Below are 27,589 nucleotides of genomic sequence, written 5' to 3' on the forward strand. Positions count from 1 at the left end.
TTTGGCATTTTTGATCTCAATCTTTTTGCACGAGGTAATGTTTGTATATTTTGGCGGGAAATTTTCAAACGAATCCTCTTTAATTTTGTTGGCAAAAAAGTTGTTAGGGAAAACTCTGTGCAAATTAGAACAAATTTTCCCGCCAAAAGTCTTAGTATATACACGAAAAGTTTTTCTTGACACCTTTCAAATGATTTAACTGAAACTTACTTAAGTTGAATAAAAACTTATATTTAATTACTTTATCAGAGACAATAAAGATTACAAAGAAAACTGAATACTTTGGCGAGTCTATTATAAACCAAATATACAAGAGACAAGACAAAATAACTTTTATTGGCAATTATATGATTACAACAAGCGTTGGTGAAATAAAATTCAACTTCACAAAACTAAAAAAAAACGGCGCATGCGTATTTTTGAGCACCGTATTTTTTCTAAGTCTTTTGGCGGGAAAATTCACCACAACTGAACAGATGTTACTTACAGAATTATAAAACAAAATTGGCGCATGCGTATTTTAGGCGCCCGTATTTTTCTAAGTTTTTTGGCGGGAAAATTTTTAATTTTTAAACAGCCCATAATTAATAGTTTTCCTCAGTCCAACAAAATCGCAATTGCTTACATTTGAGTTAGAGTCCTCGAAATTGGCGCACAACTGTTAACTTTAACTCTCCGGATCCTCGAGAGAAAGGGAGTACTTCTGTTTTGTATCTCTGAATAAATCCTTTTGCAATCATTCTTGTTTGTTTGATTTTTGCTTGATGGTCAGAGATATTCGCCGCTCAATCTGAAAGAAAATAGAAACGAACGATAAATTGATAAATGCAGTAGAACTCAGGGTCGTGGGTTGAATGAAAAAATCACAAACATTGAGCAAATATAAAACCTTATTTAGTACTTAAGTGTTGGCTGACCATGCAAACGAACGTGAAAGTTACCTGGATTTAGGGATAAATTCGATAAGATCGCTTTGAAGATTCTGATAAATGCGAGGAGTTAGTAGTTGGTGTGCAAAGTAATTTCAGATTACATTTTAGCTTTTCCGTTTCTGCCCTCAGGAATTGAGCTATTTAATTTTGAGCCGACATATCACAGTTTATCAGTCGAACCTGAAAAAAGCAATTATTTTCAGTGCCCACTAATCATTTCTCTGAGATCACGATAGAGCTGAAAAGACCAATTCACCTGAATTCATTTTCTGCACGTTTGAATTATATTTTCTATCGTTTGTAGGATCTATGATTTCTAAGCGACAAACAACTGTGTTCCTGTTCATATTCTCGACAAAAAATTAAAATAATCCATATATTTTCGCATGCTCCTGAAAGCGTTAAGACGTAACAAGCAAGCTTGGTCCATTTAAATCGGCGAGAAATGGTGAATATTTGAATAACAACAAAAATAAGAATTCCCTAGAGCCGTTTTTTTTTCAAGAATCAAACAATGAAAAAATGCAAACTATCGGGCTTTTGACAGCATGTACTTCCAAAATCATTCTTCAGTAATAACGCTATCTAAAATATTTCAGCCGAGGCATTTTGGCCAGAAATCTCTACAAGTCCTCATTATGACACCAAATGGTTCTCTTTTTGTGATTTTCAGAATTGTTCCTTACAAACTGAAAGTTAAAAAACTATCAGAAGGTTGAAAATTAATCGTAAACTTGAGGAATATCAATTTTCTGGGAGAATACTGATTGAAATTGGTTTCAACCTCACGATTGTTTATTAATCAGGAGAATAAAAAGCATGAATCAGTAAATGTGAAAATCTAAAAGCAATTTCAGAATATCTATCTTTGCAGCATATACTCGTTCAACTTGTTTAGGTTCATAAGCTATAACTCTTGGCAATTAAAGCCCAATTGTTTTTCATTGAATTAAGCAAGAAATTAAATAAAAGGTTACTGAATGTAAATCTCAGCTAAAAAGAATTCTCGTAAAAAAAAAATTGAGAAATACAATTGCGTTGAACACATTGCGCGTTTTTTTTTTACCTCAAGGGCCAAGACATTCGACAAGTTAGCCTCAGGTACCAATAAAAAGTACCGATAAAAAAAACATTTCCGTAGCATATCAGGCATATTGGACTATGTTTTAGCCTCAATAACTAATACTCTGATAGTTAGGCTCCAATACAATACAATTATCCGACTATAACACACAACTATCCGACTATTACACTCATCAGAGATTCAAAACCATGAAATGTTGTAGCATGCTGAATCCGGTTAAAGCAATCAAGAGCTTAGATATTGGACAATTAGGCTTCAAGGTTTCATACTAAACTGAAAAGAAAATGTTCTAATCTTTTAATGAGAAAACTGGTACAAAATATTCAGCGTATTCATGAACAATTTAATCTTGAGTAGAATACGACAAATGGTTTTAGACTTGAAGAACTGCTCTGATATTTAACGGTTGGTACGCAATGTTTTGACCGATAAATCAAAAAAATGTTTGATGTGGGAATTTCAAATTTATAGACTGGCTGAGTCTGGTTTTAGCCGAAAGACATCTGACATTTGACAGTTTGGCTCCAAGTTTCTAATTTGAAAAAATATCCATTTAACTTCCAAAAAGAGAATTATAGAAAACAATTCAAGCAACTCCGGTACAAAATTATCGGAGCATTTATAAAGGGGTTTATCTTGAATGAAATTGAAAATGATGCGATTTTGAGCTTTGAAATATTTCCTTGGGACCAGCTTTAATTTGATTTTAGTCTCAAGAGCAAACATATTTGACATTAAGCCTCAATGGTGTTATTTTTTTAAAATAAAATATTGTGTTTGTAAAAAAAAGAACTACACTTATCAAGTTTTGGGACAAAATGAATTTAGTTTTAAGTATAAAGAATAAAGACATTTGTGAAAAAGGCTCTAATGTGTGAATACTTAAACGGTTTAATATATTTTGACAACACCTGTGGTACTCAATTATCAGATTATTAAAATTATTAGCGATGTAAAAGAAATCCTAGGAAAAGATTTGGGGAAATACAACATTACTGTCTTGAGCATATTGAATCTGTTGTTACCCTGTAACGCCTAAAAGTGAATGGCTGAACCAGAATTGATGTAAAGGCCATGAAAATAAAGGAAATCATCACCAACCTAAAAAGCTTTGATTGTTAAACGAATTCTCCTTGGTAGTAACAAAGGAAATGTACAGAGCAGAGCATGGAGAATATACAGATTGGTTTTTGGGTAAAAAAAGGTCAAGAACTATCAGGACCTTACACCTTTGACAACTTGGCTCAACGTGGTATTGAAATAAGTAAAAAATATTTTGCAACATTATTGGACCATTTAACCGAGAGAAATCTAGAAACAAAGAATTCCAGGAAAAATTGGCTGCAGTAATATAAATGTATATATATTGTTTTTGTGTGTGTGTGTGTGTGGGGGGGGGGGGGTTTAATTCATATTAACTCCTAGAGCGAAGACATTCCAGAGTAGAGCTCTAAGGTAATTATTAAATTAAGTGAAAATTCCTAGTTTTTTAAACGAAAAAATATTTTGCAAAGTTATCATAGCATTAATTTTTTCAGTGCTCTAGAAAAGGATCCACTGAAGAGAAATGAAACCTTGAGAAATAACAAAGTTTGAAATAAACTGAATTTGGTTTAGACTGGCTTCAAGAGCTTACAGCAAACAAATTTCATCTTTAGGCTTGAAAGCTCTCATTTATTGAGTAATCCAGAAGGTGTTTAAGAAATAGCAAGCTTTGGAGCTAACTGAATATTGTTTAGCCTCAAGAGCCAAGATATTTGCACTATTTCAAAGTTATCAGAGTATTGGATTGATCAGTGCTCTCTAACATAACACAAAAACAAAGTACTTTAAGACATTGAAACGTTTGAAGCATATTGACTTTGGTTTCCACAGGCCTTGAGAGCTGATAGCTTAAACAAACTTGACTTTTAGGTATCAAAGCTCTCATCGACTTAATTAGTAAAAAACTCTGATTTATCAAAAACACTAGAGCATTAGACACGTCAGAAATTTTGAAAAATTCCAGAAAAAATTCAAAAGAGGAGTTTTAAAGTATAGGTAATTTTTTCAGCCATGAGAGCTAAGACATTTGAGAATTAGGCTCCAAGGTATTCATTGAATTAAGTGAAAAAAGCTTTATTTTTTTAATTTAAAAGCCTGGTTCAACATTGATTTTCAGCATTGATTTTCAACATTGATTTTACAGAGCTCTCTTAAAGTAATAAAAGGATCCCTGACAAAAAAAACTTTAAGAAACATCAATATTTGAAGCTCAAAAAATGCTTGTAGACCAGCCTCAAAAGCTAATTGCTTATACATACTTGACTTTTGGACTTCAATGCTTTCATTGATTATAAGTACAAAAAAGGTCTGCTTTTTCAAAAATTACCATATCGTTAAACTTCTTAGAGATCTCAAAAAAATTCTGAAAAACTTGTCTTATGACGTTCAATGCTTTCATTGATTAAGTAGAAAAGATCTGCTTTTTTTTCTTTGCTTATTAGAGATCTCAAGAAATTTTGAAAAAGTTCGACAGAGAGCATATTTTTGATTTTTTTCCTTAGCCTTGGGAGCTTGGACATACGAGGATAAGGCTCTAAGATGTTAATTAAATTTTGACCAAAATCTTAATTCAAAGTAATCAAAGCATTAAAACATGAAAGAGATTTATCACATATCAACAAAAAATAATCCAGAAAGGGTTTAAGAAATACCAAGCTTTGGAGCTTACTGAATAATGTTTTGCTTCAAGAGCCACGACATTTGCCTTATTTCAAAGTTATCAGAGCAATGAATTGATCAGAGTTCTCTAACAGAACACTAGGACAAAATACTTTGAAACATTTCAGCGTTTGAAGCATAATGAATTTGGTGTATACAAGCCTCAGTATTTGATAGCTTATACAAACTCGACTTTTAGGTATTAAAAGTTTTCATTAATTAGGTAAAAAGCGCTGATTTATCAAAATTACCAAAGAATTGAACTCATCAGACATTGTAAAAAATTCCAGAAAAAAATCAAACAATAAGTCTTAAAAAGTCTTTTAGCCACGAGAGCGACGACATTTGAGAATTAGGCTCCAAGTTCAACATCGATTTTTAAAATTGAATTTACAGACCTCTCTAAAAGGATCCTAGAAAAAAACTTTAGGAAACATCAACATTTGAAGGTCAACAAAATTGTTGTAGGCCAACCTAAAAAGCTGATTTCTTATACAAACTTGACTAATGGGCTTCAAAGCTTTCGTTGATTAAGTAGAAAAGATCCACTTTTTCAAAAATTACCAGATCATTGAACTTATCAGAGATCTCAAAAAATAATGGAAAAGTTCGAGAGAGCATATTAAATTTTTCTTTCTTGGCCTAAAGAGCTTATAATTTTGCGATTAAGACTCTGAGACGCTAATTGAATTGAGTTGCAAAGTTACAATTTTGCAAAGAAATCTTGATTGACAAGGCATTAAAAACCTGAAGGAGATTTAAAAACGAACTGTACACGGATGTTACTGAAATGCACGATCATGACTGAGTATTTCTCTGACACCAGCGTTTTACCAACTAGGTGTATTTATAAACGAACAGTTAAACAGTTCCGTAAATTTTCTTGTTTCTAGGTTCATTCATTTTTTTACTATGCTTAGGTGTGAATGACAGACATCCGTAAATCCAGGTTTAAGCATTATACGCGGGCCAGACTTACACTGAAGCCCCGATAGATAATTTGTTACAGAAAAAAAAACAAAGAGAACTAACCATGTCGGAGTTATTCTGTTATCCTTTCTTTCCTTGAATCTCTTGATTTCTAGATGCACTTCGGTCCTATGCTTGATGCTGTCCTGGAGAGAAAGAAAATAATAGGATATTTATTGTAAATACGTCGACACCTATAGTTAGTTAATTACTTTAAAATGCGAAAGACAAAGATCAATATTACGTCATACAAAATTAAATTAGAATCTCTCTTTAATGACAATTTTAATGAACTTAATTTTTATTTTTATTTTTAAATTATTTGGACTATCGATCTTTCAACATGTAATCTAATTGATGCACGACTGGCTTATCTGTTCCGTTGTTCTATCACAGTTAAAGTGCAGTTAACTACTGCAAATCACTATAATCACACAGAGATAGAGGAAATCAAAGATTGAAGATTACAAATGAATTTTTTTCGTCCCATTTTCCTCTTTTTTCGAATTGCAAGCTTTATTTGATTAATAAGATTTAAGTTACCAACCTTGTTAGAGATTTTTTCCAGTTTTCCTTTCCTCCCCTGAATTTATCTATCTCGAGAAGTTCTCATTCTATGCTTGATATTCTCCTATACAGAAAAATAAAACAAATATATTGTGAGTACATGCATACCAATCTCAAGGTAAGTACTTTACACTGCGAATAATAAAGATTCGGATAAACAAAACTAAGTGAGAGCCACGACATTGTACATTAACAATTATGACTTTGTGCATTGACTTTGGCCAATTTGAAATGTAAAGCATACGCTGAGTCCAAATAAAGCAATCTAGCGTGACCAAATTTACAAGCTTAAGTAAATGCAAAACTGAATAACTAACCTTATCAGATGCTCTCCTTTACTCTTTCCTTCGCACATCTCTCGACATCAGATTTTATTTTCTGTTTACGCTTGATGCTGTCCTAGAAAGAAAACAAAGAGAGACGACCTTAGTTTAATCCCCTATGTTTGGTAACCTGAACAATATAAAGAAAGAATACTGGGAAAATAAAGGATCATCAAACAAGCCATAAAACAGAGTCACTGTCATAGCAAATTGTCTTGTTCAAGAATAAAACATAATGACTCAGTCAGAGCTACACCTCCAGACACGTTTGCTGGTACACTCAGTACCCCCCTCCCCCTCCGCCCCCCTCTATGTTGGTCTGCAAGATGGCATGGGCACATAGACAATTAGCAACATTATAAGGGGAGAGAGGCGAGAATACTTCACTGATGTTGCTCTGTAGAAGCGTCCTAATTAACTATGTCTAGGAGTGCAGAACCAGGACCTCTCGATTTGGAGTCCATGAGCTCAATACATTCAGGGTTAAAATAAATTCGAGATAACAGAAATTCCCATTATCAGTAGCCTCTGCTTGAAAGATGGAAAAAATATCTTGTATCCAGCAAAAGAATTCTACGTGAAAAGTTTTGATAATCACCCTGTTTCTTTTAGATGGAAGTTGAGAAAAATCTAGTACGATTAAAACAAACTTTATTAAAATACCATAATTATAAAGAATTGCATATATAGTATGAAAGAAAAATGAGAACAGGTAAAAAAAGAAATAAAAAAGTAAATGAAAAGAAAAATTTCACACTGCCGCCAGTGTATGGCGGCAGTCTCTTGGTTCACTTAGAGCTGTCATGGCGGCGGCCGCCTCTAGGATTTGTCTTACACTGCACTGTTTGTTAAAAGCCACTCGTTTCTACATCTTTCACTTCGAAATTTGATTTTGCATTATACAAAGAACATAAACACTGTTTTCTCTAAAAAACAGCGTTTAGAAGGACATCACTTACCTTGAGAAAAGTCGTGACAAAACAACATCCATTGATCCTCGACTTTGAAGTGAAACCACCCGGTTTAACGACCTCTAAGAAACATACGTCGGCCTTGAATGAATGGACGATATCTAGTTGATTTAATGCGTTGAAATGCTGTATTTTCTTGCCCCAAAGTATCGGAAAAAGACAACAAAATTTGCTGAAGTTCGTAAGCTCTTTCCACGTGCAAGACTAAACGAAAACATGAATATTAATTTCAAAAATTATTTGCAATTCATATGAGTTTTTCGCCTTTGAAAGGTCGGTGGAGTGAAAATCGTTGAAAAACGAAACGGGATAACTTGCCATACGCTAATTTCTGCTTGGTTAAGTTTCATGAAGAGTTACAGCCATCCCATCGTTTAAATTGTAAAAATAGTAATTCGCGCTCACATGATCCAAACTTATTTGCAGAGCACAAAATGTGCACACTAGAGAAAACTCTAAGAACTTTACGCGTGAATCACGAGACAACCCGACTAAAGAAAATCCTCAGAGTGCGCAAGATACTAACGAAACATTTACCCCAAAGAAAATTCTCAATGCACACCAGAAACTAACGAGTCAATCCGAGTAAAGAGAATTCTAAGATTGTGTGAGATCTTTACGAAACAATCCGGCTGAAGAAAATCCTAAGCGTGAGCAAGATGCTAACGGAACATTCAAACTAAATAGAATCCTTAGAGTGCTCGAGATACTAATGACACATTCGGACTACAGAGTACTCTCAGACTACAAAAGATATTAACGAAATAATCCTACTAAAGACAATCCTCAGTGTGCGTGAAATACTAACGAGACATCCAGACAACACAGAATTCTAAGAATACGCGAGGTACTAACGAAACAACCAAACAAAATAGACTATGAAAAGTGTGCGAGATACCAAAAAAACAATCGAATAATAGAGAATTCTAGGAGTGTGCTAGATACTGACGCAACAATCGAACGACAGAGACTTAGAAGACTGCAATCCTCACTAACGAAATGTTCGCATAGGAAATAATTCCAGGAGTGCGAGAGATACAAACGCAACAATCCGACTGAAGAAAATCCTCAACGTGCATGAGATAATAACGAAACAATCGAACTGAAAATAATTATATGAGTGCGCGAGATAATATCGAAAAATTCTACCTTAAGAGAATCCTCAGTGAACGCGAGAAACTAACAAAATGTCTAAAAAATGTATAAATTTAAGACTTCTGGGGTTTCTAATAAAAAAAACCTATGCAGAATTCTAAGAGTGCGCGAGATACTATTGCCACAATCCAAATAAAGACACCACGAAAATGTGCAAATACTCAAAAACACAAATGTCATTAAACAGAATTCTACGAATGCGCGAAAAATTAATTATGGTAAAAGGACTGAGTGGAGTCCAATTCGGTCTATAATCATACGAGTAATTAACAAAATCAGACGACCGCGCAGCGGGAGTCCGATTTGTTAATCACGAGTATGATTACAGACTGAATTGGACGACACGAAGTCCTGTCACCAGTTAATTAGAACTATGAAAAAATTTGATAAAGAAACTATACATCGGTCAGACGTTTTCATAAAAAAAAAACAACAACAGTTAACTCGGCGAAATGCAAGACAACAGCGCGCGCACATGACACGTTCTGTCCACTTACACAGGCATGACGTGTTAACTGTTCCTTCAACCGTCCTTTTACACTGTCCAATTACAAGCATGACGCGTACGCTGTCCTATTAATGCTCAAATCGGGCATGTGATAACCAATCACGTTCGAGAATTTTGTTGCAGTCTTGCTAAACGAAAAAATCGAACCAAAGAGGATTCTAATAATGCGCAAAAGAAACTACATATAACGAAGTAATCCAACCAAAGAAAAGTTTTAATAATTTGCGAGATATTAAAGAACCAATCAAACTAAATACACTACGAAGTGTGCAAGAGATACCGAAACAATCTAACTAAAGGGAATTCCAAGAGTGCGCGAGATACCGACGAAATAATCGAACTAAAAAGAATTATAAGAGTGCGCAAGATACTAACGAAACAATCCAACAAAAGAGAATTCAAAATGGGCACGAGATGCTAACGTAACAATCTAACTAAATTTATTCTAAGAATGTGCGAATATGCAATATGCAAACTGAACAATCACACCAAAGGAAATTCTTAGAATAAGCACGATGTTGATGCATTGATCCAACTAAAGAGAATTCTGAGAGTGTACGAGATCCTAATGCAAAATTCCAACTAGAGACTACGAAGAGTGCGTGAGATACGGACTCAATAATAAGTACTTAATGACTGAGCGGGAGGGCTGGACGGGAAAGTATCTGGCTCGAGGTCATGCCGTAAGGACCGAGCGTCGCACACACGTCAGCCTTCACTATGGTTTTTCTATGGAATTGCGCGAGCAGGGCCGTACGGGTCATATAATGATACAACTAAAGACACAACGAAGAGTGAGCGACACACCAACGAAATAATTCAGCTAGAGTGGATTCTAGGAGTGCAATGGATACTAAAGACAAAATCGAATAAAAAAGAATCCTTAAAGTGCAGGAGATGCCCACGAGGCAGTCAAATTAAAGACAATTCTAAACGCGCGCAAACACTAACACACAATCGAGCTAATGAAACCATTCAGATTGCACTAGATACTAACGAAACAATTCATTTTAAGAGACCATTTAGAGGGCGCAAAATACTGACAAAAATCGAATTAAACAGACCATTCAGAGTGCGCGAGATACTTACGAAATATCGAATTAAACAAACTACTCAGAGTGCACGAGATACTAAAGAAACAATCGAACTAAAGAGGTTCCAGAGTGTGTAAGACACTAACAAAACAAACCAAATGGAAAGATTACCCTGAGTGCGCGAGATACTCGCGAAACAATCGAACTAAAAAAGAGATTACGACATATTAAAAAGAACATCGAACTAAAAACATCCAAAGAGTGCGCGAAATACTAACAAAACAATCGAACTTAAGCGATTACTAAGAATGCGCGAGATACTAAAGAAACAATCGACCTTAAGAGATAGCTTAAGTTCGCAATATACAAACGGAACGATCCAACTTAAGAGATTACTCCGAGCGCACGATATACCAACTACAATTGAACTAGTGCAAATCCATGAAGTTTGCGAGATACCAACGAAACAATAAAATTAAAAAGAATTCTAAAACTGTGAGAGATACTAACGAAACAATCAAGTTAAAGACAATTCTTAAAGTGCCCAAACACTAACGAAACAATCAAACAAAAAAAATTACTCAGAATGCACGAGACACTAGCGAAACAACTACACTTAAGAGATTACTCAGAGTGCGCGAGATACTAAACTAATAATCTAATTAAAAGACATTTAAGGAGTGCGCGAAATATTGACGAAACAATCGAACTAAAAACATCAGTGAATGTGAAAGATACTCACGAAAAAATCAAACTAAAGAGATCACTAAGAATGGTCAAAATATTAACGAAACAACCAAACTGAAAAAAGTACCAAGAGTCCAAGACATACTAAAGAAACAATCGAACTGAAGAGATAACTAAGAGTGCGTGGGATGGTGACGACGTAATCGAAGGAAAACCAAGGAGTGTCAGAGATTATAGTGAAACAATCAAACTAAAGAGAATTCGAAAAGCGCGCGCAATACTAACGAAACAATCGAACTAAGGAGAATCTCTACAATGTGCTCGATACAAACAAAAGAATTGAATGAAAGAGATTATTAGGAGTGCGCGAGATACTAACGAAAGAATCGAACTTAACAGAGTCCTTAAAGTGCGCGAGCTAATAACGCAACCTTCAATTAAGTATATGTAATTGCACGGGTTCGAGGGCAATTAAGAATTAATTCGGGAAAACTTTGAAAATACAGGTGAAATTAATCCTTAATTGGCCGAGGGCACTTGCGATTTCTTGTTTATCACATAAGGGGTAAACTTTTTGAGGGAATCGCATTCGCGCACTATGTCCGCGCGATGAAGCCCTCTCAGTGCCGCCACAAATGTCAAAAAAAACGTAACTAACCAATAAATTTAGTATAGATTTTATCCTCAAAATACAGTTAACAACGTTGTACGGCTTCATCCAGTTAAATTGCAATCAATAAATCGTTGCTGTCAACAGCAAAAAGGCTCAATGAGCATCAAGTAATCATGCCCTCTTGATTATCAAAAATGCCCTCGTGATAAAAGAAAAAAAAAATTGTCCTCTGTCTCAGCCAATCAGCATTCAGTAATTTTGCCAGTATGTGGTAAAGAAATTAATCAGAGTGCGCGAGATATTAACAAAACAACGGGACAACAAACAACTCTATGAGTGCGCAACAAACTATCGAAAAAGTGAACTTAAGAAAAAAATTAAAGAGTGCAAGAGATGTGGACAAAAATATAAAACTAAAGATATTATTCAGAATGCACCAGAAAATAACGAAACAATCGATTAAAAGCGAGTCACCACAGTGGGTGCAGTACTACCAAAATAATTGAATGAGAGAGATTACTAAAGGTCAGCGAAACACTAACAAAAGAATCAAACTTAGGAGATTCTTCAGAGTGCGCAAGCTGATAACGCAGCATTTCAACTTAAGAAATTTATCAGAGCGCACGAAAAACTAACAAGACAATCTCTCTACATAAAATTCGAGGAGTACGCGCGATACTAACGAAATAATCGAACTAAAGAAGATTCCAAGAGAGCGAAAGATACTAACGAAAGGATTGAACTAAAAAGAATTCTAAGAGTGCGCAAGATACTAACGAAAGAATTGAACTAAAAAGATTTCTAAGAGTGCACAAGATACTAACGAAAGAATTGAACTAAAAAGAATTCTAAGAGTGCACAAGATACTAACGAAAGAATTGAACTAAAAAGATTTCTAAGAGTGCGCAAGATACTAACGAAAGAATTGAACTAAAAAGAATTCTAAGAGTGCACAAGATACTAACGAAAGAATTGAACTAAAAAGATTTCTAAGAGTGCACAAGATACTAACGAAAGAATTGAACTAAAAAGGAATTCTAAGAGTGCACAAGATACTAACGAAAGAATTGAACTAAAAAGATTTCTAAGAGTGCGCAAGATACTAACGAAAGAATTGAACTAAAAAGAATTCTAAGAGTGCACAAGATACTAACGAAAGAATTGAACTAAAAAGAATTCTAAGAGTGCACAAGATACTAACGAAAGGATTGAACTAAAAAGAATTCTAAGAGTGCGCAAGATACTAACGAAAGAATTGAACTAAAAGAATTCTAAGAGTGCACAAGATACTAACGAAAGAATTGATCTAAAAAGAATTCTAAGAGTGCACAAGATACTAACGAAAGAATTGAACTAAAAAGAATTCTAAGAGTGCACAAGATACTAACGAAAGGATTGAACTAAAAAGAATTCTAAGAGTGCACAAGATACTAACGAAAGAATTGAACTAAAAAGAATTCTATGAGTGTGCAAGATACTAACGAAAGAATTGAACTAAAAAGAATTCTAAGAGTGCGCAAGATACTAACGAAAGGATTGAACTAAAAAGATTTCTAAGAGTGCGCAAGATACTAACGAAAGAATTGAACTAAAAAGAATTCTAAGAGCGCACAAGATACTAACGAAAGAATTGAACTAAAAAGAATTCTAAGAGTGCACAAGATACTAACGAAAGAATTGAACTAAAAAGAATTCTAAGAGTGCGCAAGATACTAACGAAAGAATTGAACTAAAAGAATTCTAAGAGTGTGCAAGATACTAACGAAAGAATTGATCTAAAAAGAATTCTAAGAGTGCACAAGATACTAACGAAAGAATTGATCTAAAAAGAATTCTAAGAGTGCACAAGATACTAACGAAAGAATTGAACTAAAAAGAATTCTAAGAGTGCACAAGATACTAACGAAAGAATTGATCTAAAAAGAATTCTAAGAGTGCGCAAGATACTAACGAAAGAATTGAACTAAAAGAATTCTAAGAGTGCACAAGATACTAACGAAAGAATTGATCTAAAAAGAATTCTAAGAGTGCACAAGATACTAACGAAAGAATTGATCTAAAAAGAATTCTAAGAGTGCACAAGATACTAACGAAAGAATTGAACTAAAAAGAATTCTAAGAGTGCACAAGATACTAACGAAAGAATTGATCTAAAAAGAATTCTAAGAGTGCGCAAGATACTAATGAAAGAATTGAACTAAAAGAATTCTAAGAGTGCACAAGATACTAACGAAAGAATTGATCTAAAAAGAATTCTAAGAGTGCACAAGATACTAACGAAAGAATTGAACTAAAAAGAATTCTAAGAGTGCACAAGATACTAACGAAAGGATTGAACTAAAAAGAATTCTAAGAGTGCACAAGATACTAACGAAAGAATTGATCTAAAAAGAATTCTAAGAGTGCACAAGATACTAACGAAAGAATTGAACTAAAAAGAATTCTAAGAGTGCACAAGATACTAACGAAAGGATTGAACTAAAAAGAATTCTAAGAGTGCACAAGATACTAACGAAAGAATTGATCTAAAAAGAATTCTAAGAGTGCACAAGATACTAACGAAAGAATTGAACTAAAAAGAATTCTAAGAGTGCACAAGATACTAACGAAAGGATTGAACTAAAAAGAATTCTAAGAGTGCACAAGATACTAACGAAAGAATTGATCTAAAAAGAATTCTAAGAGTGCACAAGATACTAACGAAAGAATTGATCTAAAAAGAATTCTAAGAGTGCACAAGATACTAACGAAAGAATTGAACTAAAAAGAATTCTAAGAGTGCACAAGATACTAACGAAAGGATTGAACTAAAAAGAATTCTAAGAGTGCACAAGATACTAACGAAAGAATTGAACTAAAAAGAATTCTAAGAGTGCGCAAGATACTAACGAAAGGATTGAACTAAAAAGATTTCTAAGAGTGCGCAAGATACTAACGAAAGAATTGAACTAAAAAGAATTCTAAGAGCGCACAAGATACTAACGAAAGAATTGATCTAAAAATAATTCTAAGAGTGCACAAGATACTAACGAAAGAATTGATCTAAAAAGAATTCTAAGAGTGCACAAGATACTAACGAAAGAATTGAACTAAAAAGAATTCTAAGAGTGCACAAGATACTAACGAAAGAATTGATCTAAAAAGAATTCTAAGAGTGCGCAAGATACTAACGAAAGGATTGAACTAAAAAGATTTCTAAGAGTGCGCAAGATACTAACGAAAGAATTGAACTAAAAAGAATTCTAAGAGCGCACAAGATACTAACGAAAGAATTGAACTAAAAAGAATTCTAAGAGTGCACAAGATACTAACGAAAGAATTGAACTAAAAAGAATTCTAAGAGCGCACAAGATACTAACGAAAGAATTGAACTAAAAAGAATTCTAAGAGTGCGCAAGATACTAACGAAAGAATTGAACTAAAAGAATTCTAAGAGTGCACAAGATACTAACGAAAGAATTGATCTAAAAAGAATTCTAAGAGTGCACAAGATACTAACGAAAGAATTGATCTAAAAAGAATTCTAAGAGTGCACAAGATACTAACGAAAGAATTGAACTAAAAAGAATTCTAAGAGTGCACAAGATACTAACGAAAGAATTGATCTAAAAAGAATTCTAAGAGTGCGCAAGATACTAACGAAAGAATTGAACTAAAAAGAATTCTAAGAGTGCACAAGATACTAACGAAAGAATTGATCTAAAAAGAATTCTAAGAGTGCACAAGATACTAACGAAAGAATTGATCTAAAAAGAATTCTAAGAGTGCACAAGATACTAACGAAAGAATTGAACTAAAAAGAATTCTAAGAGTGCACAAGATACTAACGAAAGAATTGATCTAAAAAGAATTCTAAGAGTGCACAAGATACTAACGAAAGAATTGAACTAAAAGAATTCTAAGAGTGCACAAGATACTAACGAAAGGATTGAACTAAAAAGAATTCTAAGAGTGCGCAAGATACTAACGAAAGGATTGAACTAAAAAGATTTCTAAGAGTGCACAAGATACTAACGAAAGAATTGATCTAAAAAGAATTCTAAGAGTGCGCAAGATACTAACGAAAGGATTGAACTAAAAAGATTTCTAAGAGTGCGCAAGATACTAACGAAAGAATTGAACGAAAAAGAATTCTAAGAGCGCACAAGATACTAACGAAAGAATTGAACTAAAAAGAATTCTAAGAGTGCACAAGATACTAACGAAAGAATTGAACTAAAAAGAATTCTAAGAGCGCACAAGATACTAACGAAAGAATTGAACTAAAAAGAATTCTAAGAGTGCGCAAGATACTAACGAAAGAATTGAACTAAAAAGAATTCTAAGAGTGCACAAGATACTAACGAAAGGATTGAACTAAAAAGAATTCTAAGAGTGCACAAGATACTAACGAAAGAATTGAACTAAAAAGAATTCTATGAGTGCGCAAGATACTAACGAAAGAATTGAACTAAAAAGAATTCTAAGAGTGCGCAAGATACTAACGAAAGAATTGAACTAAAAGAATTCTAAGAGTGCACAAGATACTAACGAAAGAATTGATCTAAAAAGAATTCTAAGAGTGCACAAGATACTAACGAAAGAATTGATCTAAAAAGAATTCTAAGAGTGCACAAGATACTAACGAAAGAATTGAACTAAAAAGAATTCTAAGAGCGCACAAGATACTAACGAAAGAATTGATCTAAAAAGAATTCTAAGAGCGCACAAGATACTAACGAAAGAATTGATCTAAAAAGAATTCTAAGAGTGCACAAGATACTAACGAAAGAATTGAACTAAAAAGAATTCTAAGAGTGCACAAGATACTAACGAAAGGATTGATCTAAAAAGATTTCTAAGAGTGCACAAGATACTAACGAAAGAATTGATCTAAAAAGATTTCTAAGAGTGCACAAGATACTAACGAAAGAATTGATCTAAAAAGAATTCTAAGAGTGCACAAGATACTAACGAAAGAATTGATCTAAAAAGAATTCTAAGAGTGCACAAGATACTAACGAAAGAATTGAACTAAAAAGAATTCTAAGAGTGCACAAGATACTAACGAAAGAATTGATCTAAAAAGAATTCTAAGAGTGCACAAGATACTAACGAAAGAATTGAACTAAAAAGAATTCTAAGAGCGCACAAGATACTAACGAAAGAATTGATCTAAAAAGAATTCTAAGAGTGCACAAGATACTAACGAAAGAATTGATCTAAAAAGAATTCTAAGAGTGCACAAGATACTAACGAAAGAATTGAACTAAAAAGAATTCTAAGAGTGCACAAGATACTAACGAAAGGATTGAACTAAAAAGAATTCTAAGAGTGCACAAGATACTAACGAAAGAATTGAACTAAAAAGAATTCTAAGAGTGCGCAAGATACTAACGAAAGGATTGAACTAAAAAGATTTCTAAGAGTGCGCAAGATACTAACGAAAGAATTGAACTAAAAAGAATTCTAAGAGCGCACAAGATACTAACGAAAGAATTGATCTAAAAATAATTCCAAGAGTGCACAAGATACTAACGAAAGAATTGATCTAAAAAGAATTCTAAGAGTGCACAAGATACTAACGAAAGAATTGAACTAAAAAGAATTCTAAGAGTGCACAAGATACTAACGAAAGAATTGATCTAAAAAGAATTCTAAGAGTGCGCAAGATACTAACGAAAGGATTAAACTAAAAAGATTTCTAAGAGTGCGCAAGATACTAACGAAAGAATTGAACTAAAAAGAATTCTAAGAGCGCACAAGATACTAACGAAAGAATTGAACTAAAAAGAATTCTAAGAGTGCACAAGATACTAACGAAAGAATTGAACTAAAAAGAATTCTAAGAGCGCACAAGATACTAACGAAAGAATTGAACTAAAAAGAATTCTAAGAGTGCGCAAGATACTAACGAAAGAATTGAACTAAAAGAATTCTAAGAGTGCACAAGATACTAACGAAAGAATTGATCTAAAAAGAATTCTAAGAGTGCACAAGATACTAACGAAAGAATTGATCTAAAAAGAATTCTAAGAGTGCACAAGATACTAACGAAAGAATTGAACTAAAAAGAATTCTAAGAGTGCACAAGATACTAACGAAAGAATTGATCTAAAAAGAATTCTAAGAGTGCGCAAGATACTAACGAAAGAATTGAACTAAAAAGAATTCTAAGAGTGCACAAGATACTAACGAAAGAATTGATCTAAAAAGAATTCTAAGAGTGCGCAAGATACTAACGAAAGAATTGAACTAAAAAGAATTCTAAGAGTGCACAAGATACTAACGAAAGAATTGATCTAAAAAGAATTCTAAGAGTGCACAAGATACTAACGAAAGAATTGATCTAAAAAGAATTCTAAGAGTGCACAAGATACTAACGAAAGAATTGAACTAAAAAGAATTCTAAGAGTGCACAAGATACTAACGAAAGAATTGATCTAAAAAGAATTCTAAGAGTGCACAAGATACTAACGAAAGAATTGAACTAAAAGAATTCTAAGAGTGCACAAGATACTAACGAAAGGATTGAACTAAAAAGAATTCTAAGAGTGCGCAAGATACTAACGAAAGGATTGAACTAAAAAGATTTCTAAGAGTGCACAAGATACTAACGAAAGAATTGATCTAAAAAGAATTCTAAGAGTGCGCAAGATACTAACGAAAGGATTGAACTAAAAAGATTTCTAAGAGTGCGCAAGATACTAACGAAAGAATTGAACTAAAAAGAATTCTAAGAGCGCACAAGATACTAACGAAAGAATTGAACTAAAAAGAATTCTAAGAGTGCACAAGATACTAACGAAAGAATTGAACTAAAAAGAATTCTAAGAGCGCACAAGATACTAACGAAAGAATTGAACTAAAAAGAATTCTAAGAGTGCGCAAGATACTAACGAAAGAATTGAACTAAAAAGAATTCTAAGAGTGCACAAGATACTAACGAAAGGATTGAACTAAAAAGAATTCTAAGAGTGCACAAGATACTAACGAAAGAATTGAACTAAAAAGAATTCTATGAGTGCGCAAGATACTAACGAAAGAATTGAACTAAAAAGAATTCTAAGAGTGCGCAAGATACTAACGAAAGAATTGAACTAAAAGAATTCTAAGAGTGCACAAGATACTAACGAAAGAATTGATCTAAAAAGAATTCTAAGAGTGCACAAGATACTAACGAAAGAATTGAACTAAAAAGAATTCTAAGAGCGCACAAGATACTAACGAAAGAATTGATCTAAAAAGAATTCTAAGAGCGCACAAGATACTAACGAAAGAATTGATCTAAAAAGAATTCTAAGAGTGCACAAGATACTAACGAAAGAATTGAACTAAAAAGAATTCTAAGAGTGCACAAGATACTAACGAAAGGATTGATCTAAAAAGATTTCTAAGAGTGCACAAGATACTAACGAAAGAATTGATCTAAAAAGATTTCTAAGAGTGCACAAGATACTAACGAAAGAATTGATCTAAAAAGAATTCTAAGAGTGCACAAGATACTAACGAAAGAATTGATCTAAAAAGAATTCTAAGAGTGCACAAGATACTAACGAAAGAATTGAACTAAAAAGAATTCTAAGAGTGCACAAGATACTAACGAAAGAATTGATCTAAAAAGAATTCTAAGAGTGCACAAGATACTAACGAAAGAATTGAACTAAAAAGAATTCTAAGAGCGCACAAGATACTAACGAAAGAATTGATCTAAAAAGAATTCTAAGAGCGCACAAGATACTAACGAAAGAATTGATCTAAAAAGAATTCTAAGAGTGCACAAGATACTAACGAAAGAATTGAACTAAAAAGAATTCTAAGAGTGCACAAGATACTAACGAAAGAATTGATCTAAAAAGAATTCTAAGAGTGCGCAAGATACTAACGAAAGAATTGAACTAAAAGAATTCTAAGAGTGCACAAGATACTAACGAAAGAATTGATCTAAAAAGAATTCTAAGAGTGCACAAGATACTAACGAAAGAATTGAACTAAAAGAATTCTAAGAGTGCACAAGATACTAACGAAAGAATTGATCTAAAAAGAATTCTAAGAGTGCACAAGATACTAACGAAAGAATTGATCTAAAAAGAATTCTAAGAGTGCACAAGATACTAACGAAAGAATTGAACTAAAAGAATTCTAAGAGTGCACAAGATACTAACGAAAGAATTGATCTAAAAAGAATTCTAAGAGTGCACAAGATACTAACGAAAGAATTGATCTAAAAAGAATTCTAAGAGTGCACAAGATACTAACGAAAGAATTGAACTAAAAAGAATTCTAAGAGTGCACAAGATACTAACGAAAGGATTGAACTAAAAAGAATTCTAAGAGTGCACAAGATACTAACGAAAGAATTGAACTAAAAAGAATTCTATGAGTGCGCAAGATACTAACGAAAGAATTGAACTAAAAAGAATTCTAAGAGTGCGCAAGATACTAACGAAAGAATTGAACTAAAAAGAATTCTAAGAGTGCGCAAGATACTAACGAAAGAATTGAACTAAAAAGAATTCTAAGAGTGCGCAAGATACTAACGAAAGGATTGAACTAAAAAGATTTCTAAGAGTGCGCAAGATACTAACGAAAGAATTGAACTAAAAAGAATTCTAAGAGCGCACAAGATACTAACGAAAGAATTGATCTAAAAAGAATTCTAAGAGTGCACAAGATACTAACGAAAGAATTGATCTAAAAAGAATTCTAAGAGTGCACAAGATACTAACGAAAGAATTGAACTAAAAAGAATTCTAAGAGTGCACAAGATACTAACGAAAGAATTGAACTAAAAAGAATTCTAAGAGTGCACAAGATACTAACGAAAGAATTGATCTAAAAAGAATTCTAAGAGTGCGCAAGATACTAACGAAAGGATTCAACTATAAAGAATTCTTTATAACTAAAGGGAATTCCAAGAGTGCGCGAGATACCGACGAAATAATCGAACTAAAGAGAATTATAAGAGTGCGCAAGATACTAACGAAACAATCCAACAAAAGAGAATTCAAAATGGGCACGAGATACTAACGTAACAATCTAACTAAATTTATTCTAAGAATGTGCGAATATGCAATATGCAAACTGAACAATCACACCAAATGAAAGGATTGAACTAAAAAGATTTCTAAGAGTGCGCAAGATACTAACGAAAGGATTGAAGTATAAAGAATTTTAAGAGTGCACAAGATACTAACGAAAGGATTGAAGTATAAAGAATTCTAAGAGTGCACAAGATACTAACGAAAGGATTCAACTATAAAGAATTCTAAGAGTGCGCAAGATACTAAAGAAAGGATTGAACTTTAAGAGTGCTAACACATTGAACTTTAAGAGTACTAACGCAACAAACCAACAAAGACAACTCTACGAATGCGCACGATACTAACGAAACAATCGCACTAAAGAGAATTCTAGGAGTGTGCAGAATGATCACAGAAAAACCGAACTCAACATAATGCTATAAATGCACGAGATACTAACGAAACGGGTGAACAGAAGAGAATTCTAAGAGTCCGCGGGATACTAAGACAACAATCGAACTAAAAAGACTATAAAGAGTGCGCGAGATACTAACAAAACCATCGAACTAAGGAGAATTCTCAAGCTGTGCGAGATATCAACGCAGCAATGAAACTGAAAAAAAACTACGACGAATGCGCAAGATACGTAGGAAATGACCCAAGTAAAGAGAATTCTGAGAACATACGGGAGATACTTATGAAATAAATAAACTAAAGGGAATTCTTACAGTGTGTAGGAGATACTAAAGAAACAATCGAACGAAAAAGAATCCACAGTGTGCGTGAGATACTAACGAAACAAAACTAAAGAGAATGCTCAGTGTGCGCGAGATTTTAGCAAAACAGTGAAACTTAGGACAATCCTCAGTGTGCGCGAGATATTAACGAAACAATCAGACTAGAGAATATCCTCAGTGTGCGCGAGATATTAAAGAACAAATCAAACTTAAGACCATCCTCAGTGTGCACGAGATATTAACGAAACAATCAAACTAGAGACAATCCTCAGTGTGCGCGGGATATTAACGAAGCAATCAAATTAAAGACAGTCCTCAGTGTGCGTGAGATATTAACGAAACCATCAAACTAAAGACAATCCGCAGTGTGCGCGAGACGCAAACGAAACAATTAAACTAAAGAATACCCTCAGAGTGCGCGGAATACAAACAATCAAACTAAAGACAATCCTCAGTGTGCGTGAGATATATACGAAACGACCCAACTAAAGACAATCCTCAATGAGCGTGAGATATAAACGAAACCATCAAACTACAGACAGTCCTCAATGTGCGCGAGATATTAACCAAACAATCAAACTTAAGACAATACTCAATGTGCGCGAAATATTAACGAAAAAATCCAACTAAAGACAATCGTCAGTTTGCGCGAGATATTAACGAAACAATCAAACTAGAGACAATCCTCATGATCAGTATGTGTGAGATACTAACGCAACAATCAAACTAAAAAGGATCCTCAGTTTGCGCAAGATACTAACGAGATGATCAAACTAAAGAGAATGCTCATTGTGCGCGAGATTTTAGCAAAACAATGAAACTTAAGACAATCCTCAGTGTGTGCGAGATATTAACGAAACCATTAAACTAAAGAAAATCCTCAGTGCGCGCAACATATTAACCAAACAATATAACTAAAGAAAAACCTCAGTGTGCGAGAGATATTAACCAAACAATCAAACTAGAGACAATCGTCAGTGTGCGCGAGATATTAACGAAACCATCAAACTAAAGACGATCCTCAGTGTGCACGAGATATTAACGAAACTATCAAACTAAAGACAATCCTCAGCGTGCGCGAGATATTAACAAAAAAATCAAACTAGAGACAATTCTCAGTGTGCGCGAGATATTAACGAAACAGTCAAACTAAAGACAATCCTCAGTGTACGCGAGATATTAACCATACAATCAAACTAAAGACAGTCCTCATTGTGCGCAAGATATTAACCAAACAATCAAACTAAAGACAATCCTCAGTGAGCGCGAGATATAAACGAAACCATTAAACTACAGGCAGTCCTCAATGTGCGCGAGATATTAACCAATCAATCAAACCAAAGACAATCCTCACTGGGATATTAACGAAACAATGCAACTTAAGACAATCCTTAGTGTGCGCGAGAAACTAACAAAACAATGAAACTAAAGACAATCCTCAGTGTGCGTGAGATATTAACGAAACAATCAAACTAAAGACAGTCCTCAGTGTGCGCGAGATATTAACTAAAACCATAAAACTACAGACAGTCCTCAGAATGCGCGAGATATTAACCAAACAATCAAACTTAAGACAATCCTCAGTGTGCGCGAGATATTAACGATACCATCAAACTACAGACAGTCCTCAGTGTGTGCGAGATACAAATGAAACAATCCAACTAAAGGCAATCCTCATTGTGCACGAGATGTTAACGAAACAATCGTTAACAATCGCGTAGATCGCTTTCATATTCACGTCTTTATCCACAGTTCAAATATATGACTTTCATATATTCACAGCCAATCAAACTAAAGACAATCCTCAGTGTGCGCGAGATATTAACCAAACAATCAAACTACAGACTTTCCTCAGTGTGCGCGAGATACAAACGAAACAATCCAACTAAAATAATCCTCATTGTGCGCGAGAGATTAACGAAACAATCAAACTAAAGACAATCCTCAGTGTGCGCGTGATATCAACGAAACAATCAAAATAGAGATAATCCTCAGTGTGCGCGAGATATTAACGAAACAATCCAACTAAAGACAATCCTCAGTGCACGCGAGATATTAACGAAACCATCAAACTAAAGACAATCCGCAGTGTGCGCGAGACACAAACGAAACAATTAAACTAAAGAATACCCTCAGAGTGCGTGGAATACAAACGAAACAACCAAACTAAAGAGAATCCTCAGAGTGCGCGAGATACAAACGAAACATTCAGACTAAAGAGAATCCTCAGAGTACACGAGATTCTCACGAAAGAATTAAACTAAATTAAATTGAACACTTCTTTTTTGTCTCAAACTTTTGCCTAGTCCATAAAAATCAACAATATTTCCCCCACAGTGGTAGCTCAAGTATAACCAAGCTGCAAAACATTTGAACATTTGCGAGATATACATTATTTTGTAGACTGTAGAGATTTTCCCCAGAAATGTTTTATTTGAACACTACATTAACTCAAGATGCCAGTTCATAAGCAATCCTGAACTTAACTGCACAAAAATAATCCTATTTTGCACCAGATCAATAAGTAGCTTGCTGTTCAATATATGCAACATAACTACAGTTGTGAACACTACTTAGGTAGTAGTAAAAATAAGGCCTAAAAAAACTCAGGCCCCTCCCTGATTTATACCCATGACCATCTGAGCTGGTTAATAAATGACTGTAAATATATGAAAATCATATATGTGAACTATATTATTTATATTACATATTATTCACCACTTTGAGGGTAACTATTTGGAACCAATATGATGACCAGCTCCCAGTTGGCTTGTTAGCTCAGTTGGTAGAGCACTGCACCACTATCGCAGAGGTCATGGGTTCAAATCCCACACAGGCCTGAATTTTTTTTAGTGTTCATAACTGCCAGGATGGCTTTCACATTCGTTTCTTCAGCCGCACATTCACATATGTGATTTTCACATAGTTACAGTCATTTATTCACCAATTCGAGGGCTTATTTGGAACCAACATAATGACCAGGTCCCAGTTGGCTTGTTTGCTCAGCTGGTAGAGCACTACACCAGTATTGCAGAGGTCATGGGTTCAAATCCTATAAAAGCTTGAATTTTTTTTTCAGGTCTTATTTTCACCACTACTTAAGTTAAGTGTTCATAACTGCGAGGATCATTTCCATATTCATTTCTTCAATCACTGTTCACATATATGATTTTCATATATTTACAGTCATTTATGATTACAGTTATTAATAACCATGCAAGATATACAAGGTGCATAGTTTTTATGTATATAATGCTTTGCAGCTTGGGTTGCACACAATATCTACAGGTTCATAAACAGTAAGGCATGTGTACATTCTTAACTGCAATCCAATGAAATCATTCTCACCTTTTATAATCAATGTAATCAGGAATCTCATTAGAGTTGTTAATGTTATCCATGTTGAGCCTTAATCAGTGTACATCCACTGTGTTTCTTAAACCTGCTGAAAAAGAAAATAACAGTAAATTAACTCTAAAATTCTCTTGACATGGCAAATATCATTTATATTAATGAAAACTCTATTACAGAAATACTGTATAAAAACCAATCTACTTAAATATATTATATAATAACAAGCTATAGAGTAAAATTTTGAATTGTAACTGGATATAAACATTTAAATGATGTAAAAGTAAGCATTGGTCATGAATATTATAAATGTGGTGGCTTGTAATCAGCTCTTTACACTTTTGAATAGGGAATGTAGCTGAACTATTACCCAAAAGCTATACTTTGCCACTTTACAAAAATTGATGTCAAGACCTTTGGCAAGTGTCTGTTGTATTTGGTGCATCTCTCTGTATCCACATCTTCACCCTTCATTAATACAATGTCATCAGTGAGCTTTTCTATTGCTTTTAATTTCACATTGTTCTGAAGATTTCTTGAGCCCACCCATAAGTATTTTAACTAGATACAAATAAGAGATCCTGCAATTTTGGGGGAGTCTTCCACTAAATAAAAATATTGTCTTCCATGTTCATGAAGCTGGTACTAAAGGAGGATTGTTCAAAGTGTTAATCTTTCTAAATGTGATGACCATCAAGGAAAGTTGCTGGTATAAGCAGCAAAAGCCTGTTGCTGAGGATCTTGGAGACATACAACTCCGTGTTCATGATTCACTATCAGTTCCGTTAGCTCCCTCTTTGAGATTTCCAGCATCCCATATGTGCACCATATTGTTTTGGTGAGCTGTGTTAAGATTTTTGTCCCCTGCCAAATTTTCTGTTTCAAGAATTAAATAATTCCTATAAAATGCTGATCAACATTTATCAAAAAAAATTATTTCAGCATCTCAGAACTTGAACCTCTATTCCTGAATCTCAAGATTTAGAAGTAAAATCTTGATTCTCAAAAGTTTTGCAAACTGAAAATCAATTTTTTGAATGAGAATGTCGACTGAGTACTTCACCTTAAAACAATGTTTCAATTTATGTTAACCTATTATCATCATTATTATTGACAAAGCAAACCCCCAAATTAAACACGAGGAGAATTCTGGGATGAGGATGCCTTCCCATCAAGTGAGGCATTGTTTCACAAAAATTTTACCAAGACATCCATTCTACAATTTTAAATTGTCACATCTATTAAAACCTTCTGATACAAACTAAGAGGATGAAGGGAAGCCTCAGCCGTCTAAGGATATGCATTTTAGCAATTGTCATGTACCCACTACAGGGCCATTGAAGTCCACCTTGTAGGCAGACTTCGAAGAACAAGGAAGAACAAAATAAGAACTGATCTGACTCAAGGAGTTGTAAAGAAGTGGCCATTGTATTCTACGGTTTTGGCGACAAGATGAATGTTTGATAACAACGCTTGAAAATATATTACGACCACCGTTATGTACCTTCTTGCTTCAGAGGTCGTCACGAGATCATCTTTGTGTTCACGTAATTGCCATCTGCTGCCATACTCCAATTGTCTAAGCAGTGATATAATTTGCACTAGCCACAACTGAAAAGTTTGCAAATGTGATACACGCTCACCAAACCCAGGTAAACATATTATAAATTATTTCCCAAGTCCTCAGTGCCAGTCTCCTAGGGAGCGCGACGAGATCGCGCGAGGACAAGCATGGGGTTGTGTGGAACAGCTCTGTCCATATTAAAAATAATCTGATAATTATGATGATAATGATAATTATGAAAATAAAGACAATGTAAGAATATAAGAATTAGGAGGATAATAATTTTTTTAGGCCTTTAATATTAACTGTCCAGTCCTTGAAAAAGCGTTTCATGTAAGGTAAATGTCTTTTTATTAGAGGTTGTGCTAACTTATACACAAATTGAAAAAAAACAACAACAACAACAACGCAGCAGAATGACTCAACTGACAATACTTTCCTCTGAATAAACCCTCCAGGGTTTATGCATATTCTGGTAAATTTGTCCAGGTTTAAAAAGAAATTAAGCTGTGTTTTTACCTTCAATAAACTCCGTATCAGGCATGAGAGAAGTACAATTAACAAGGGAATCCTGGGTAGTTTCTTCCCATTTAACTCCTAGTGGTCCTAGATTATCAAAATACTTTGTAGTGACGTTTTTGGAAGTCTTAACTCCGCCGTAGTGATTTACTTGCATTGAAAAAAAGGCTGATTTTTATATACAGATCTACTTTTATGTTCAAGATTTTCTTTTATGTGAGAAACTGTCATATCTGGAGTTCAACTTATTGTTTTATAGTGCAATGCAAAACTCCTGACGAGCTACTGGATGTCTTTAAAATACTATTTACAACTTGAGTTTATCCACACTGGCTAGCATTTAGATTCACCATTCCCTACATATTCGTGATATTTTTTGTTTTTAAAGGAAATATCAAGTTGACACTGTCAGTACAATCAAGAAAAGTCCCATCTCATTTTCGAATTAAATCGTAGCGTAAATTGTCATAACGTACTTTTCATTGCGAACATGACGTATACAAGTTGTACCGTGTCTCTTTGTGAATCTTATCTGTTACTGCAATTACCTTGGATTCTGAATTTAATCTAAGAGTGATTTATTTTAATTAATCCTGCCAGTTTCAAAAAAAAAGTGAAACCGGTTTCAATATGTTTAAACGATTTATTTTCTCATTCTACGTCTAGGCGTGAAACCGATTTGACACTTTTAAATAGTGTAACAGAAATTTAAAGAGTATCTCCGTCACTTTTTCGTAATATTTCCATATCACTAGTTTCATATTATGACACGCTTTGGTCGGCAACTGATAAAGACCACAACTTAATACGGTCAGTGATAACTGTTGAGAAAAAGGAGAAAATAGGTGAACCAAACAACTCGTTTCCTGC

At 33.9% G+C, this 27,589-nt stretch overlaps 1 long non-coding RNA gene and 1 other non-coding gene across 3 annotated transcripts; one reads left to right on the top strand and one right to left on the bottom strand.

Annotated features, from left to right (window-relative positions):
* Nucleotides 1-421: 421 nt before the first annotated feature.
* LOC131789336 (uncharacterized) lies at nt 422-26,278 on the bottom strand. 2 transcript variants are annotated; one of them, XR_010717050.1, is made up of 7 exons: nt 26,141-26,278; nt 24,634-24,727; nt 7,538-7,611; nt 6,573-6,654; nt 6,236-6,319; nt 5,752-5,834; nt 422-790 (listed from the first exon to the last, which is right to left on the bottom strand). It is a non-coding gene; the product is annotated as an uncharacterized lncRNA (long non-coding RNA). The 2 variants fall into 2 exon arrangements; XR_010717049.1 differs by having other exon boundaries at nt 24,634-24,730; nt 26,141-26,276.
* Trnas-acu (transfer RNA serine (anticodon ACU)) lies at nt 24,053-24,125 on the top strand. The gene has a single exon. It is a non-coding gene; the product is annotated as a tRNA-Ser (tRNA).
* Nucleotides 26,279-27,589: the final 1,311 nt, after the last annotated feature.

Source organism: Pocillopora verrucosa, chromosome 1 (genome assembly GCF_036669915.1).
Source record: "Pocillopora verrucosa isolate sample1 chromosome 1, ASM3666991v2, whole genome shotgun sequence".
NCBI lineage: Eukaryota > Metazoa > Cnidaria > Anthozoa > Scleractinia > Pocilloporidae > Pocillopora > Pocillopora verrucosa.